This window comes from Alligator mississippiensis, chromosome 9 (genome assembly GCF_030867095.1).
Source record: "Alligator mississippiensis isolate rAllMis1 chromosome 9, rAllMis1, whole genome shotgun sequence".
Lineage (NCBI taxonomy): Eukaryota > Metazoa > Chordata > Crocodylia > Alligatoridae > Alligator > Alligator mississippiensis.
In genome coordinates, this window is record NC_081832.1 from 25,197,360 (window position 1) to 25,215,416 (window position 18,057).

An 18,057-nucleotide genomic window follows, 5' to 3' on the forward strand; every position below is an offset into this window, starting at 1 on the left:
TCCTGGATTCCTTAACCCCTAAGACTGGCTTCCCAGGGGAACCTGCTCATCAGTTCCCTGAGGGGATCAAAGTCTGATTTTCTGAAGGCCAGGGTCCTTACTTTGCTGCTCTCTTTCCTTCCTTTTCTCAGGATCCTGAACTCAAATCATTCTGTGCTTGCTGCTGCCCAAGTTGCCATCTACTACTACATTCCTCACCAATTGTCCCCTGTTTGTGAGCAGAAGGTCAGAAATGGCATAGCCCCTAGTTGGCCTCCCCAACGCTTGCATGAGGAAGTTGTCCTAAATGCTATCCCAAAACTTCCTGGATTTCCTGGGCACTGTTGCCCTCCAAGCAGACATCAGGGTGATTGAAGTTCCCCATGAGAACCAGGGCCTGTGATCGGGAAACTTCTGTTAGCTGTTTGAAGAAAGCATCATCCACCTCATCCTCCTGGTCTGGTGGTCTATAGCAGACACCCACCACAACATCACTCTCAATGTGCTCCCCTCTGACCGCAACACAGAGACTTTCAACAGGTCTATCTCCAGTTTCATACCAGAGCTCTGAGCAATCATACAGCTCTTTTACATAAAGCACAACTCCCCCTCCTCTTTTCCCCTGCCTGTCCTTCCTGAACAGTTTATATGTATCCATGACAAGTACTTGAGTCATGTGAGCTATCCCATTAAGTCTCTGTTATTCCAATCACATCATAGTTCTGTGACTGTGCAAGGACTTCCAATTCTTCCTGCTTGTTTCCCAGGCTCTGTGTACAGACACTTGAGGTAACTAGCCAATTGCCCCACTTTCTCAGGTAGAATAAGAAGGCCTCACCTGTGGCCCCCTCATGCTTGTACTTCCTCCAGGTCACAAGCTTTCCCACTTACCTCAGAGCTTTGGTCTCTATCCCCCAGTGAACCTAGGTTAAAGCCCTACTCACTAGGTTAGCAAGTTTGTCTGTGAAGGGGCTTCCCACTCTTTTTCAGATGGACCCTGCCTCTTCCTAGCAATCCTTTTTTTTGTCGAAGAAGGCAGGGCCCTGCTGGCCACACCATCTATGGAGCCGTGCATTGATCTGCATTATGAACTGCTTAAAGGAGTCATGGAAATCAGATAAAGTACAAGCACATGCTTCTGAAATCTGTTTGCTAAACCATCACTTAGGCACTTCATAATGTTCCACATGCTCAGAGGGTGCCAGTAGCTATGATTGCAGTGGGGTACTACTCTTGTTGTAGGAAGTGGTATCTAGAGAAAGCATAGCATATCATTCCCGGTGACTTTCAGACTCCAAGAATAGGGAATTACTGCAAAACATGAAGGTCCTTGGTTGTTTGAAATCACCTTTTTAATATATAATAGAAGAAAATAACCTAATCTCTACTATAACTTGTGCTAATTGGCAGGTTCCTCAGAACCATCACATCAGAGATGGGAACTAAGTTGCATATGCAAAGGTATCCATATGTGGACATAGGCAGGTAACTGCATGCACACATTATGCAGCTGCATATACACCTGTGGACTCACACAAATGTCTGTAAGGGCCTTTATTCATTGGCAAACACATTTCCTTTCTTTGATAAATATGTAGCCTGTTTCCATGCCTGGAACAATACATTATGCATGCATAATGGGTAGTTTAGGTGCTGACCTTGACACTGGCCCTTTTTTCTTTAAAACCCCATCTTCTGGTTCCTTAAATGGTCAGTTTGCTTTGCATGCTGAGAATATCAGTGATTCCACCTACTTTTCAGCATCTTGGGAGTTTTAGGCATAAAAAAGTTTTAGACTTTTCTCCATTGAAGAAAAAACAATGGAACTTAGTCATTTTCCAGGATAATTTATTTAGAACTTGCTAAACAATATATTGCTTCCCATCTGCTTCTTGTGCACTCAGAGAAGTAGCAATTACATAAAATGACTTTGTCAGACAGAATAAGGTTATCACCCCATTGTAAACCTGAGGTCCAGAGCTGCACAACCCTGAAGTTGCTGTTGGGTTCAATTGTTACATGCCATTCCAGAAGCTGACACGTGGAAAGGAAGGGTGGTTTTGATCTTTGGAGCTAAATATATGAAAATGTTATGCTAAGAATCCCCCTGCAATCTAATAAATAGATCTTCTGACCATACTCTTCTCAGTGCTATGGAAGAGATAGCCTGCTTATCTGATAGCTGCTAAGACAGCATGAAGGGCCAGCTTCCATTCTGCCTATTATGTACACAGGTGAACTTCAGCACCCAAGTGCATAACCTGCTTGAGTCCCTGAAAGACTGCTAATACAAAAGGCAGGTGGGTCCTCTTCCTCTGTTTTTGTGTCTTAGGCTGATGCTGTGTTACAAAATCCATTAATGGATTTTCAGGGAGTTGAACATGGAAGGCTATATTTGTACTTGGATGCCTAAGACCATTTAGATGCTGGATAGATGGAACAAAAGATGGCCCAAAGTATTTAAGGGAAATTGGTGCTGTGAACTAAACTGGAGGGGTGCTAGTTTTCATTTCATGTGCAGGGGAGGAATAGCTGGAAGCCAAAACAAGTTTGCTTAGGTTCTGATGGAGAAACTGTATGCAGTGAGGAGGAACGACACAAGGAGCATGTCAGAGTGCGGCAGGACTGTTCTCATAATGCTGGGAGAGCAGGGAGAATTACCTTTGTACTCCACTGCAAGTGCAAAGCACCCAAAATGAACATGGATGAGTGGAAGGGAGGCTAGGCTACAATTCAATCCCCATCTCTGCAATGGCCAGCTCTGTGGAGAGGGTGAAATGTATGTAGGCCATCACATCTGTCCCATGGGGCCCCTAAAAAATTTAGAAAATTAATATTTATCTGCTCCTGGCTGCCAGCCACACAGCCCGCGATGGCTTGCCAAAACTCAGTAAGCGGCCCTCTGCCCAAAATAATTGCCCACCCCTGATGTAGACTGTGCAACCAGAAGTTGCAGGAGGTAGAATACCTCCTGGTCCTCCTTCTGGGATGGAGCAGCTACATTCAGTATTACTCACTGAAGACATAATGAAGCTCAGAATATCTTTGATGAGAAAGGAACCCCAGTGGCTAAATGAATATATTCTCTGGTCAACTCCACCATCATGCCAGGACGATCCAACCCCAGTGAATGGAAGGATCATGTCTTCCAGCCTCCCTGGCTACCTGTTTCCATTGCTAGTGTTCTTAGAGTCATAGGGCCTAACTCTCCCAAGACTCAAATTCCATCTGGCCCCACAGAAGCCTGTTTGGACAGTGAAGGTTTAGCCAGGCTACAGATCAACTTATAAACTTTTTTTCTACCATTATGTCTAAAGCTTTCCTGTTGCATTATTCTGCTTTGTCTCTGGCAGCTAGTGAGAGTCACTGTTCACAGCCTTCTCAACATCTTTTGATATAGTAGCTCTACAATATGTCTCCTCATTTGTTTCTCTCTCTCACATGCACTCAAAGGATAATTAATTAAAATGACTTCTAAATCCCAGATTTCTCTGTCCCAAATTCTGTAATTCATCCAATTAGTAAGACCAGAGGCCTTTCTTAGATTTGATGTTGATCTTTAGTCTCTAGAGGCTGCTGCTACCTTGAATATTAGCTTTGCTAGGCATTCGTTGTGCTTATGAAACAATGTTTGTCTTCTAATTGAACTGTACCAGTGTTTTTCCAAGAGCATCTTCCAAGAGAATCGCAGGTCACCTTCATTTCCATATGCCACATTCCACTAGGAGGTCCTGGCCACCTGCAGTATTAAGAGGCCCTTTGAGTTAAGAGTAGTGGAACTAGCCCCTGTGACTTGCTGAAATTCAGGGACAGTCCTCCCTTTGGAAAATTCCCATTTTTTTGCATCAATTGGACACAGTGGGCATTTATACACATGCTCCAGAAGTGTGTGGGGAGGGTGCACTTTAATTAGAGTGGGTCCAAGAGCTGCTCTCATTATAGTGCCCAGAGTGTCTTGTGTATCAGCATCTGCACACTGCAAAATGGTGGCAGGGGTCCTTTAACTAAAGCTTGTTGAACAAGCTTCAGTTAAAGTGCCTCCGCTGCCATTTTTCAGTGCAGGAACATTAATACACAAGATGCTGGAGTCTTCTGGAGCACAGTAATTACCCTGCTCCAGTAGACTCGATTAATTGAGTCTGTTCTGACGCGCTATAATTCCAGCGTGTCGGAGCAGACTTGCTGCATGTGTATAGGTGCCTAGTAGTCTTGACTGCTGTCTTTGGCATCATCTTTCTCTTGCAAACTCTCTCTTCACTGGGTTTTTTGGTGAAGGTATTTCATGTCTCCCTTACTGTGTTGAATTTGGGTTGCTGTCTCTTAAGCCAAGAGTGTATTTTACCTGCTGACCAATGGCAAAACTCTAGAATGAACATGACCCAGAAGTTGAGTTCACAATGAACGAGTGTATTTTATACTTTGCCAAGACTCAAGCCAGAATCCACTTGGATTATGAGCAGCAGTTCTATCAGGTGAGCACCTCATTACCATTATTTGTTACAGGTAGAGGTTAAGGCTTCATTATACTAAGTGCTGTACAAACATATATGGGATACTGTACTTGCCTGAAGCAATTACTGTCTAAGCAAGCAATCTAATCACAATCCACAACCAAGTATTTACAATCTCTTTCAGTCTAGGGAGACCTTCCTGCATCAAGCAAAGAGATACAAACTGACCTAAGCTTATCTCAGCTGGAAATTGCTCTTTGCATCCTTTTTTAACATTTTAAATCCAAAATGTTTCATCCATTCTCTGTCAGTTCCATTGCTATTCTGACTCTGTACATTTATTTCTGGAGAGCAATACTTTGGACTGAACTACTTGTTAGTTTGAGGTTTTATAGAATATAGATCTGTTTCCCTCCCAGCTATGAACTTGGCTGACTCAAAGGAAAGTGATCTTTAACAATCCCCTAGACAGCTGTATTTTTCCTACCTAAGTGCACACAAATTGCAACCTACAACCAATTAAACAGACAGTTTCTCATTTTTCAAAACAAATATAATTTGTAATTCCAAAATGTCAATAAAGAATCCTTCACTTTTATATTCCAAAACATTTGCAGCTTGGCTTGGTAATTTTGGAGTCAATAAAAGAAGGCAACTGGGATGTTAATTGAGAATCATCAAGTTATTTCATATAATGTTGCATATTTATTCACCTGCATGTGTTTCTCTAAACAATAATGTCATACCAAATGTCTTTTCAGTATTACAATTCTACCTGCTAAAATAGGACACCCTTTCTCATAAGATCCTGCCTTTAATAGCTCCGGGGCAATTTGTGGCAGCACAGATTGGGCATGTCTACACATGCATTTGATTCAGGCTCAATTTACTTGGATGTAAATTTCTGCTGAGTAAGCACTTCCAGACTGCTGCCTACTAGGGCGGTGTGAAACTTTGGTCCCTGATTCGATTCAGCAGAGATTCAGCCTGATTCAGTGACCAAATCTCTGAATCTGAATTGAATCAGGAGACCTTTTAATCTCTCTGAATTGAATCAGAATGCTTTGAACTGATTGAGAGATTTGGAAAAATTCGTCAATTCAAACATAGAATTAAATGTTTTTTCTACATATCTTAAGGTAGCAGGCAGCTCGTGAATGCTGTGATAGTGGGGAGGATGGAGTGTCCCAGAGGAGTGCAGGGGGCTCCCCAGTGCACTCAGCAGCAGACCCGGAAGTGGACCAGAAGCACTTCCAAGCCACTTTCGGGTTGACCGGGGAGTGTGCTGGGGGGCCTCCCCCTTCCCCCGGCTCAGTGACTGGTGCCTCCTGGGTCAGGAGAGGCACCTGGGGTCCCCCTGTGGCCATTCGCCGGGCCGGGGGAAGCATGCCCCCCCATGCTCCCCTGCGGACCCGTAAATAGATCAGAAGTACTTCCAGTCCACTTCTGGGTTCACCGCTGAGCACGCAGGGGGCCCTCCTGTGGGATGCTCCATCCACCCCACCACTGCAGCATTCACAGACTGCACCTGGTACCTCAAGGTATGAAGAAAAAACATTTAAAGCTGTATCTATGTCTATGGCCAAATTGTTGATTCTCTGAATCAGCATTGAATCTTCAGATTCGGCCGAATTCGAATCGGGACAGTGATCCAAATCAACGAATTGAATCACTATCCCCAATTTGAGCCCAATCCAAATCTGAACTGAATACAGCCTGTTTCGCACAGCCCTACTGCCTTGCCTACACATGAGGGAATAGGGAGCAGATTTGCTGCTTTTAGCACCAGACTTGTGTAGCCCTGAAATGGGCCCCTACGCCACTGGGGGGAGCTCCAGGCTACAGCTGCAGCTGCCAGCAGCCAGCAGCCCTCTTCAAAATCCAGCCTGACTTGCTGCTTTCTGGCCAGCCACTTCCCTGCCCAGGAGCAGCATGCCCAGCACAGGGGCAGCAGGTGGCAGCTCTGTCCTTCCCACTCTGCCTCCCTGTGCTATGGCTGCTCCATCCCTTGCTCCTGGCAGTGATGACCAATGCCCTGGGCTCATGCTGGCTGCTGCATTGGCCCTGCTGGCCTGCCATGCTGACCGACAGCTAGCTCATGGCTGGCTCACTCCACCCAGCTCCCCCCATGCAGTGACCACCTGCCTGGCCATTGCATGCTGTTCCAGGGCCACTGCCCCACTGCACAGCTGCTGCCAGCTGGGACACCGACGAGGGCCTTCTGGACACCACTACCAAGGCCAACATCACCATCCTGGGCCTCTAGCCCAGCCACCTCTGGGCCCAACAAGCCAGCCAAGACTGGTGGTGGAACACCAGACAGCACACCTGGGATGATAAGCAGTGGCTAGAGGCCTTCAGGATGACCCAGGCCATCCAGGACCTTGTGGAGCAGCTCTGGCCCCACTTGGAGCAGCATGTGGCATGCGGCTGATTTTCCCCATGGACATCTGTCTGACCTTCACCCTGCGGTACGTCAGTCACCTGCTTGGAGTGGACAAGGGGAGGCCATCTAGAGGTGTGCAGCACCCTCCAGAATAGGCTAGGGGACACCGTGCTCCATGTACACGATCCTCTGGGCATGGTGGCGGGGTTCCATGCCCTGGGATTGCCCCAGTGCACTGGGGCCCTGGATGGGACCCACATCCTGCATGGAGACTACCTCTATTACAGCCAGAGGGGCTTTTGCTCTCTGGTGCTCCAGGCTGTCATGGACCACCGTGGGGCTTTCACGCATGTGAGCACTGGTAAGGCGGGCAGTGCCCATGACTCCCACATCTTCAAAAGCTCTGGCCTGCTGGGCCTGGTGGAAAGTGACCACTTCATGCTGGAAGTGCAGGACCTGCAGCTGGGCACATCCCGCCCCTCCTCATCAGGGATCTTGCCTACCCACTCCTGCCCTAGCTTATGCAGCCCTACACCAGCCACCAGAACCCCTTCCAGGTCCACTTCAACCGCTGTCTGATGCCCTGATGGAGTGCACCTTCTGCAGTCTCAAGGGCCACTGATACTGTCACACCACCTGCCTCGAGGTCACCAAGCACATCCTCCCCCGGGTCATCATCACAGCCTGTGCTGTGCTGTGTTGCATAACATCTGAAAGACCTGGGGGAAGCTCTTTTGAGAGGCCTGGGAGGCAGAGGCACAGTGCATGGAGGACACCTAGCAGTGGGAGCACTACCCGACTGCAGCAGTGGCAGGCCCTCCCCATCGAGGCCCTAGGAGAGCTGAGAACCCACAATTGGAGGCTAGGGCACCAGGTGTGGGAGGCCCTGTATGACCACCTTCTCCAGAACTCCCTGCTCTAGCTTGCCTGCACTGTCACCCATGGACTCCCATCCCCAGCACAATGATCATTGCATACACATTTCACATGAACAAGTTTTTACTTCCCTCACATCAACCAGAGCATCCCTCCCCACCCCCTCCCCAACAAACAGAGCGCCCTTGCCTCCTCAGCAAACAGAGACACTCCACCACCCACTCCACTCCCCAAGAATAAAAAAACTACTTCCCCATGAAAACTATTTACAATGTCCTTTGTGGGCCATCCCAGAGTGGGGGTCCAGGGGGTGAGGGCACCTAGAGGGCACAGCCCAGGGGCAGATAGCCAGCACCCCAGCCTCTGGCTGTTCCCTCATGGCTGTGCACACCATGGCGAGTGTGATGGGCGAGGAGTTTACCCAGGGGCAATGGCAGCCACTGGTCCCCTGATGAGGGTGGCTTCCCCTCTGGCAGCTGGTGTCCAAGACCAACAGGACTGGTGTGTGGTCCTGGCTTCACTACAGGCAGCTCTGGCTCCGCATCCACATGGAGCTGGGGTGAGCATTGGGGCAGGGCCCAGATAGTGGGGCTGGGTGGCGTGGGACCCAGGGTGAGGTCCAGGGCAGGGGCTCCTGGCTGCTGGAGGCAGTGAAGGTCCTCCTCCCAGGCCCAGGCTGGGCCCTGCTGCCGGGCAGCGGCCAGCTGCCAGGGGCCAGGCAGGGTCCAGGACTGGGCAGTGGGTGACATAAACACAACCACCAGGGTCAAAAGTGTGTCCAGCACCCAGCGGTCATTATCCATTGCCTGCCCTGGCCAGGATGGCATTCTGCTGCCACAGGAGGTCCAGCCACTCATGCTCCAGGGCCAGGAGATGGGCCTGGAACTCAAGGTCCACCTGGTCCTGTACATCCTTGTGGGCAAAGTCCTCCACCCACCAGGCCCAGGATTCTTCTAGCTGGGCCTGTGATGCCACCAATAGCTGCTGCAGAAAGCTGGTGCAGTCCTACATTTGTCTGTGGCAGAGTCGGCGCATCTTCAGGGCCCTAGCTGTGGGTGGTAGCAACCCTGAGGCTTCATCCCAGCTACCAAGGGCAGCATCTCCCCCACATGTAGCTCCAGCATCTGCAGAACCATGAGATAGAAACTGTCTGAAAGAGTTTGCAACAGTTCTCTGATAAGATGCTCAGTACCAGAAGTGATGCACTCAGATCACCCTGGCCTCAGATCAGGGGTTGGGTGTGCACAGGTGCCATGGGACCCTGGTAAGTTAGCTGGGTAGGCCCAGGCCCAGGCAGCTGCCAGCTGAGTCCGCTGTCCCTGCTTGCTCCCTTGGGGCCGCTGGGCCGCTGGACTGCTGGGCCGCTGGGTGCTGGCTGCAGGCAGCCTGCCTCCCCTGCCCCAATCCCAGGATGAGACAGGCCAAGTCCCTGGCAGCACCTGCTGCTGCAGCTCAAACCTCACTCCCTCCCCCCTGCCCCCATATGCCAGCTGCTGTCCTGTGCTGCCATCCAGCCCACGGCATCTAGGCTCAGGGGTCGTGAGGCTCCTGGATGACTGAGACAAGGAGCTTTCCACACTCCTCCACTCCCAGCAGGGGGCCTCTCCAAGGAGACATGCCAGAGCCAGGCCCCTGGCAAATCAGCGCTGCACCCCAAGTGTGCCCCTGCTGTACATGCCATGCACAGTGCATGAGGAGCTGTTTGCATGGACTGAGGGGTGCCAGACCTGCTAGGCCCTGCTGCTACTGATTGCCATAGTGCCCTGGGCACACCTGCACACCTGGTATGGGACCCTAAGTTATGACAGCACAGGGAGCAAGGCTGAGCTGCCCTGCAACCTCTGCCACTGCCTACAGGGCCACCTGTGGCTGTGCTACATGTCCCTGCACCCCGCAGCTGAGGAGGCCATCACTGCCAGCATCAAAACATTCCTCGGCATGTGAGAAGCCCATATCCACTTTGCTGTGGGGCCATGGGCTCCTCAATAAAGTTCTGCACTATCTCCCACCTCCCCGAATGCTGAGGAGGACGAACCTGGGGCTAGGGGAGTACGGGCAGGCTGGGCAGGGGCAGAGGCAGGGGCCAGGGTGGAGGCAGGGGCCAGAGGCAGGGGTAGGGGCAGGGAGAGCCCTCTCCCCCACCAGTGCAGGCCTTACCACGTAGCTGGGGCTGGCATGGACGGTGGCTCCATTCCATCCTGGCTGCCAGTGATGGCGTGTGGCTCTGGCCAGTGTCCTTGAATGGTTGGGCATGCCGTGCAGGTGCCTGGCTGGGGCCCCCTCTAGGGAGGAGCTGGTGCTGCTGGTAGCCGGTGGTGTCATGGCCAGCCACACCTCATCTCTAGGCCTGGGCTGTGAAGTTGGCAAGGCAGGTGCTGGCCAGGGCTCCCCAAGCTGCTGGTGGAGACTGCAGCTGGCATGCTCAGCAGGACAGGCTGCTGGATACCCATGGGGTCCTCCTATGGTGACATGTCACCGGACATGTCAGGCCATATCAGGGGCTTGGGCAGGCTGCCTGTGCTGTTGTAGACAGTGTGGCTGCAGCCTTGGTCCTGGGGTGCATAAGTTGCCACATAAAGGGCATGGACTTATGGGCACTGCCAGACCAACTGTGGTCAGTCATGGTGACTCACTGTGCCCACAAGGCCTTGACCTTTATGTGGCACTGCTGTGCTGACCAGTTGTGCCCACACTCCCGCATCCAACCTGATAGAGCCTCATTGATGTGGGCATTGGAACACCTGCCCCGCTCAAACTGGCTCTGTACCTCCACATCACCCCACAGCACCCTGAAGTCACCAGTCTCCTCCTTGGACCAGTTGAGGCCCTGGGTGGAGGGCACAGGCATGGGCGTGAGGAGGATGCCATCTGGGACCTTGTGCCAGCTCTCTGGGCCCCCATGTGGCTGTCCCCATGCTGCCAGGCTTGAGGAGCTGCCTGTAGTGCCTAGTGCAGGAGCACAGCATGGGACTGGCAGCTGCATGGCAGAGGCAATGCCCCACAGCACCTGCAGGCTCAGGGCAGGCTGCTGGGGGTGCACTGCAGGCCAGTGGAGCTGTCCCTGCTGGCCAAAAGCTGCCTACAGCTGGGCCTGGAGCCTGACAGGACTGGCCAGAGGCTGCAGCGGCTTGCAACACCCTGCTGGTCTGGATGGCACGGTCCTGACAGCTGTGTGGCACTGTAGTGCCAGGCAGCGGTGCTGGACTGCAGGCAGGCTGGCACAGCTAGGCTGCAGCTTGCCCAGGGTCTGAAGTGCCCTCAGGCTCCATGGTGGTGTGCCCCAGGGCTCAAAATGTCTGCGCAATGAAGTAGGCTACTGAGCATTTAGGCATCTCATGTAGACATGCCCATTATAATGTGAGGAAAGGGGCACCAGGATGGCATTGGGGACCATATGCATTGGCCAAGGGTAGGGCTGCTAAAGCAGGAAACAGGCCAAAAATTCACTTTCATCTATATTTTGCAAAAACCTTAAGATTTTTGGTGGAACAAAACTATACTCAAACAATTTGGCTAAAAAACAACATCTTTCACATTCAATAACAAAATACTTCAATCTGGAAAGGATGTTGATTTGTCTCATGGGAGTGATGGTTTAGATGCCTCAAGTTCACATTCTCCACAGGTCTGGCTTCCTGGTTAGATTAAATGTCCCATGATGTACCCTAGGCTCCTCTCTGAGAGAGTGTGAATGTGGTTCAAATGAAAATAATGTACAGTCCATCCTCAACTTACATTTCAAGTTACGTTTCGCACTTAAAATTATTTATAAATTGACACCCTGTTTCAACTTTATGACGTCTGTTTCAACTTACAATACTTGATCCGATGCGATGCCACGCCAGTGAACAAGTTTGCTGCGTCGCTTATCTCCCTGGAGAACATCTGTCCAAACTTCCTTGGACACTTTCTTTAAAAAAGCAGACAAGACTCCAGAAAAACCTGCAGCCAGGACTCCTGAGAAGACTCCAGCCAAGAAGCCTTCAAAAAATCCAGCAAAGTCACCTCAAAGAAGTCCTTCCAAATCAATATGATTGCTACTTACAATATAAATACATTAATGTAGCTATATCACTCATCTATAATTGATCAAGTACAAAATTCTGGGCTATTTTTGGTGAAAATAGGGTATCGGGCCTTGGTTCAGGAATGAATCCCCCATTTATAACATTGTTTCTTACGTGAAAACTGGTTCCAAGTTATGTTTTGACTTAAGACATGGTTTTCGGGAACCAATTGTGCCGTAAGTCCAAGGACTGCCTGTATTCTGGGAGATGTAATCTGCCTGAGGAGCCTGGCATGTGGAGGCAGATAATCCACAACTAGTATGAGCCACTATAGAAGCATTTCCAAATCAAAATTTCTGCAGAAAGACTAAAAATGTCATTTAGTGAAAAACACAATGTTCCATTAAAAATGGTTTTGACAGAAAATGCTTGACTCACTCTATGGTTAACCACTCTACAGGTCATGCCCCTTCCTCATTATTCCTAGCCAGCAAAAATAAGCTGTCCCTGGGTGCATCTACATGTGAAATTATCCTGGCTGAATAAACTCTGGCTCAGAGAACTCATTACTGGCGTAAGGCTGAAGAAAGTGGCTCCTGTGCTGGCTGCACCCTTGTACTCAAGGGTCACATGAGGATAGAGAGACATAGGGTGTATCTAAAGCAGGTAGAACTCCATAATGATTCTCCTCCACTGGTACAGGGTCCATTAGACACTTCTGTGCCACTGGCAACAATTAGAGGGGACTTCCAACTGCTCTTAGAATCAAGGCTGATGCATCTGGTTTCCCAAGACCCTTCACCTTTTGAGCAGAGTAGATTTTAGTCAGAGGATCCCATAATCTAGCCCTATTTACTTCAAAGAAAAGGTAATAATCATTGTGAAGATAAATGGAGACTGCATAGAAAGGCAAAAGTAAGGTAAATAGAAGTGGCTACTTAAAGTGTCCCAAGAGCCTGCAAAAAATATTTATGAAAGCAGAGCTTTGAATTACACCTTGACATACACTTCCTCCTGGGATTCCTCCCCCTTCCACCTACACAGCTGTCTTACAATCTGACATTTTCAGAGCTGGGTTTTTATTTGAGGGATTTTTTTTTCACACTAATATCAAAATTCATAGGGGGCTTTATTGATGTGACAGATTCTTTCTAATTTCAAACATGAAGCCAAAAAGCAACGTGCATGCACATGCCCAGAAATAAAAGCAGTGCACTCAGCTTTCTAAAGCTCTCTGTGGGAAGCATATTTCTGATATCAGAGTGCTAATACAGTTCAGCATTATATGGATTGGCAGCATACCACCTGCAGTATGAAGACTTCCATCAGCCCTCTCATTGCTCAGACAAAGAGTGGTGTCTCTCTACCTAATACTGTGCCACTTTACAAGTTTGATATTAATATAGAGGCTTAGGAAGAAAGCAAAAGCCAGCTGTCTATTCTTTTAATTTGGTAATGCCATCACTAGTGTAGAAAGAACTACAGCACTAGTGAGATGGTATTGATATTACAGTAGCAAGTGTGGAATTTAAAGGAAACAGACAAAGCCAGAGAAGTCCAAAAAGTGTCCTCAGTTTCTTATTCTTAAATATTGCTGTCATCGGTGCCTTAGAAATACTGCAGTAAAAGGAATAGATCAGGAAAGGAATAGATTAGACAGAGATTAGACAAAGAGGAGTGGAAAAGGGAGGCTAGATGAGACATGAAAGCATAGTTGGATAAAAGCAGGGATGGGATAGATGAGGCAGGAAGATGCAGTCTTACAATGGGATATGCAGCATACTGCTTCTTTAGAATACAGGTGGCATCCTGTGGGAATCATTTGACACATCATGAGCTGCTTTGCTTGAGTCAGAGTGCAGTGCCACTCCCCAAGTGCTGCTGTGGTGCAAGTTCCAGTTGCAGCACCCAGTGGGGAAAGACTCCCTGGTTGAGACTGAAGTAGTTCTCACTGGCATGCTCTGTTCCACCTATAGGCCCACAGATGTGCTTGCACTAGCACCAGACACAGTGGGAGGTAAATCTATTAGGCCTGTGTGAATAGGGAAGTATTCAATTTGGATTTGGATTTGGCCAATTTGGAGGACAGTGATTCTATTTGGTGATTCGAATCACTGTCCCCATTTGATTTGGCTGAATCGGAATCGGAATAATTTGCTGATTTGGTGCTGATTCAGAGATTCAGATTGGCTGGGGAGAGGCATGCACAGCTGTCTAGGAGATGGGGTAGCTCCAGAAGTCAGCTGGAGCCCGGCAATGCTCAGCCCCAGCTGCCCCAGATCCTGGACAGCGTGCAGTGCTCTGCCAAGCCATGCTGCACCCATGCCATGGGGCAGCTGCTGTGCGGGTGTCAAGTGGGGGGGGGATCCCCGCTGCCCCGCACTGTTCCCCACTGCCCAGCACTGCATGGGGGGGCTCTGCCATGAGTGTTCAGAGGCCCTGATTGCCGCTGCTACAGCCGTTGAGTGTGGGGCTTTTTTTTTTTAAGTGCCAGGAGGCTGGGCAGGGGCTGGGGACAGGCCAGGTAGGCATGGGGCTTCTCCCATGGCTCCCCCTACCCAGGGAGAGGCAGGCACAGTTGGAGGAGCTGTGGGAGAACCTGCAGCTGCCCAGCTGTGCCTGCCTCTCTCCTGACAATCTGAATCTCCCCAAATCTTTTCCAAATCGATTCAGAGGCTTCAGATTTGATTCAGACCTTTTAACGGGTTTCCCAATTCAATTCAAATTTGGAGATTTTCAGCTGCCAAATTGGGCCGAATCTCCTCTGAATTGAATCAGTGACCGAAGCTTCTCACAGACCTAAAATCTAGTTTCCTGACTCTGTGCTTCACTGGGAATGGAGAAAATAGCCACCTCCATTCTATTCCCTTGCTTTCTGTTAGGAGCGTAATGCACCCTATGCCCTAACCTCCTCTTGGGGATTCTATGAAGAAATATCCTTTGATTTTGCAATGGGAAGGAAACAGAAGGGATATGCTTCTGATAACCCCTGTTATGGAGGAGGAGAGAAACGGGCTCACTGCCAGCTCATAGTTGGATGGTCCTGAATATGAAAAAAGCAAATACCAGAAGGCCCCAAGCCTATGAATTAAGATCTATGTCTAACAACACTGAATTGTGCCACCTGCAGGGACTGAAACCAGAATCTCTCACTCCAAAAACATGTGAGCCTCTATTGTTTGTAATCCAGGTATCTGGGTCATTATTGCCAGTGTTGGCCTGGAGTGGGGGCTGCCTTGGACCTATGAAGGATGAGCTTTCCCCATTCAATAACTGTGGAATCATGGCTAATACCTTATACCTTTGCCTCTCTGTAATGGATAGATCCTATTATAGAGGTACCATATCTGAGCTAAAGAAACTGTTCCTTCAGTTCATTTCCCACAAATGACCGTGGATCAGATGCAGAAGAGTACCAGCTCTAGGGAACCCTTTGTACTTATGTGTGTATAAGATGTGTTTCTCTTTCTGCCATTTTTACCCTGCATTACACTGCTGCATTGTCTCTCCCAAAAAACTGCTATTAGAGTGGGAAGGAAAGGACAGATAAAAGGTAAATAGGACAGTGATGATCTGATGGCTAAAGTCTGTATTATAGCTTTGTTCACTAGAGCAACTGAATTAGCTTCTGATAAGAGATGGTGATGGATTTTCTGGCTACATGCTGCACTGAGAATGGAGTAGCTGATCTATGGATCACTTACAGCTTACCAAGAAAGCTACTCTGCCAAGGACAGAATGGTTTTATGGAATAAGAATGTAATTATTTAGAAAATACAAAGTTGGTCAACCAAACATTGCTAACCACTACTCTGAACAGTCATCCTTGTTGGAAGACTAGAGCATAGGACCTGATCCAAAGTCTCCCATTACCTTCAGAGGACTTCAGGTATATAGAGAGGATGGAGTAGGACAGTTCAAAGGTACTTTTTCAGGGGGCCACCATCATGATGCAGCAACCCTGAGTTTTTATATATAGTCCTTACATCTTCAGATACACTCACCATAAGCTAATCAGACTCAGGGCTCTTTTTACAATTAGTTCTCCATAAGGAAAAACAATTACTGAGCAGTTTCACCTCCCAGGTGTAGTAAGAGCTGCAGGACCTCATTCACTTTGCCTTATGCTGCCTATTATCTAAATGCCTCTTTATCATCCATTCATTTTTCTAACCTACTGTGTTGAAATGAATTTAAAGAAACACTTTTCTGGAATAAAAAATGGAGTTCTTGGTGGCCAACCCTGTTGGGTATTAGCCTCCCCCTGTGATTAAATGCTCATGATGGGCATCATGTATATTCACATGGCTTAGGTATCTTATATGTTCAAACTCTGTAGCAGTTAGAGCTCAGAAATAATCTTTAAATGCCAAGCCCTGCCATTTACCCAAGCAGGGCTATAGAATGCCCCGTTTTGGAAAGCATCTAGTTGATGGTTCTGTCAGAGTTTATTATTAAAACAAAAATGAAGAAATCCAAAGAAAATATTATAGGCTCAGTGTTTAAGGGGGCTCCTTTTGACATTTTGCATACTCAGTACCTGATGCAAATCCCATTCAAGTCAATGAGGATGTAACAGGGAACCCTATCCCTGTTACTAGAAAGCAGGTTTAAGACCAGAACTTTTTGGGCACAGCCTGCCGGTAGGGTAGGAATTAAAAGCTGAGCCTGGCCAGCTAGTCAGGTGATCAAAAGAGGGCAGGCCAGACCTATAAAAACCCTGGGCTTGGCGGTAGTTGGGGGCAGCAGCCAAAGGGGAAGGGGGTTGTACTCAAGAGCTCCACAGAGAGGCTTGGCTGCCTGTCTGGCTGCTGTGAGAGGGGAACTCCTGAGGACTCTCAGAGAAGCGGTGGTAGCCACAAGGAGGAACATAACCAATGATGAGAAGCAGAAGCACAGAGCCATGAAATAATGTAAGCTGGCATGCTGCCTTCTTTAATTTTTATTTGTTTGTGGTTACAGCCCGTAGACTTACTGTTTATATATTTTTGATGGATAAACCAGTGGTTTGTGGTTGAGGCTGTAGGACAGGAGGAGGCTTCATTAGTACTTTGGGTGTAGTCCTAAAAGCCCAAGGGGCCTAGTGCGTGAGGGTGTGTAGCTGTATAGGACCAGCATCTCAGAGCTGGGTGCAGGACTTTTAAGTCAGGTCCCAGTGGGGAAATCTTGGCTAGTAGTCCAGGCTGAAAGAAAGGGTGACTGTAGGCAGTGGAAGTTCTGAGCCATTGTCCAGCCTTGAACTTATGGCCTTCTGGTTCTGTGCCTAGCAGATATGCCTCTGGGCCAGAAAGCCTGGACTTCATCTCAAAAGCAAAAAGAGAGCCACGGGTTCAGAGAGGATTAAGGAGCTAGAACCTCAGAGTCAAACCGTATCTGGTGGGTTTAGACTGGTAGGTCTGGCTACAGAAAGACGGGGGGGGGGGAGGCATGTGGGGGCAGGCAAGGCCTGTGGTGGCTGAGAATTCCAACAAAGAAGTACAATAGGCAGTCTTTCGCTTGTAAGAACATCTAATTAATATTGATATCAAGACGTGGCAGAAGAGTAAAAGCAGGGTGCAAGACAAAAGATAGAAGGGAGGCATTAAGGGACTGCAAGGGCGCCCCTCATAGGCAGCAGATAGCAAATAAGGAAAAAATGCTGCTGGGGAGGGCAACCTGTTACATTGGTGCATTGGCCATGAAGTTTCCCATGGTAGCGTGTACCCTGAGACACTGGTTTGTCTGAATGAAAGAAAGAACCCTTGGGTCCAAAGAGAAGTCAGGAAAGCTGGTGCAGATCCTAACCTCAGATTTAGGGGCACAGCAACAGATACTGGGACTGTTGTGTCAAGTAGTCCAAGGTCCGCAGGAACCAACAGAAAGACAACAGGCATTGTCAGTAAGGATGGTGAGAGGCATACAAACCAGATGAGCACCTCAGGAGGGAGTTTGTGGTTATGGGGACAGAGTTTATCCTGAGCCAGGAGAAGAACAGCCTGCACTGATGGTAGATGTGAGGCTTGAGGGACAGAAGATATGTGCTATGTTGGATTCAGGCTCATTGTAAACACTAGCACGGAAAGATGTGTTACCAGGAAGACAGAAGGAAATGGCAGATCTGATAATCATTCAACGCTGGTGCGGGGAGACCCAAAGACATGACCGAGTATGGGTTAGTCCGCAAGTAGGAAAGAATACACGCCGGATGCTAGTCAGAGTAGCTGAGCACTATCCCGATGATGCTGGGATTCAACTGGCCAGAGCTATTGATGGTGGAAGCCCATGAGAAAAGGAAAGAGAAAGCTGTAACACATAATTTGAGATGGGTGAGAAAAACTAGAGAGACCCCCCAGCACCGCCTCATTTGGACAGGAGGGAA

At 48.7% G+C, this 18,057-nt stretch overlaps 1 protein-coding gene across 2 annotated transcripts in view; it reads right to left on the bottom strand.

Annotated features, from left to right (window-relative positions):
- Nucleotides 1-18,057, bottom strand: part of RALY (RALY heterogeneous nuclear ribonucleoprotein) — a 423,518-nt gene that overhangs the window by 228,105 nt on the left and 177,356 nt on the right. The window lies entirely within an intron of this gene.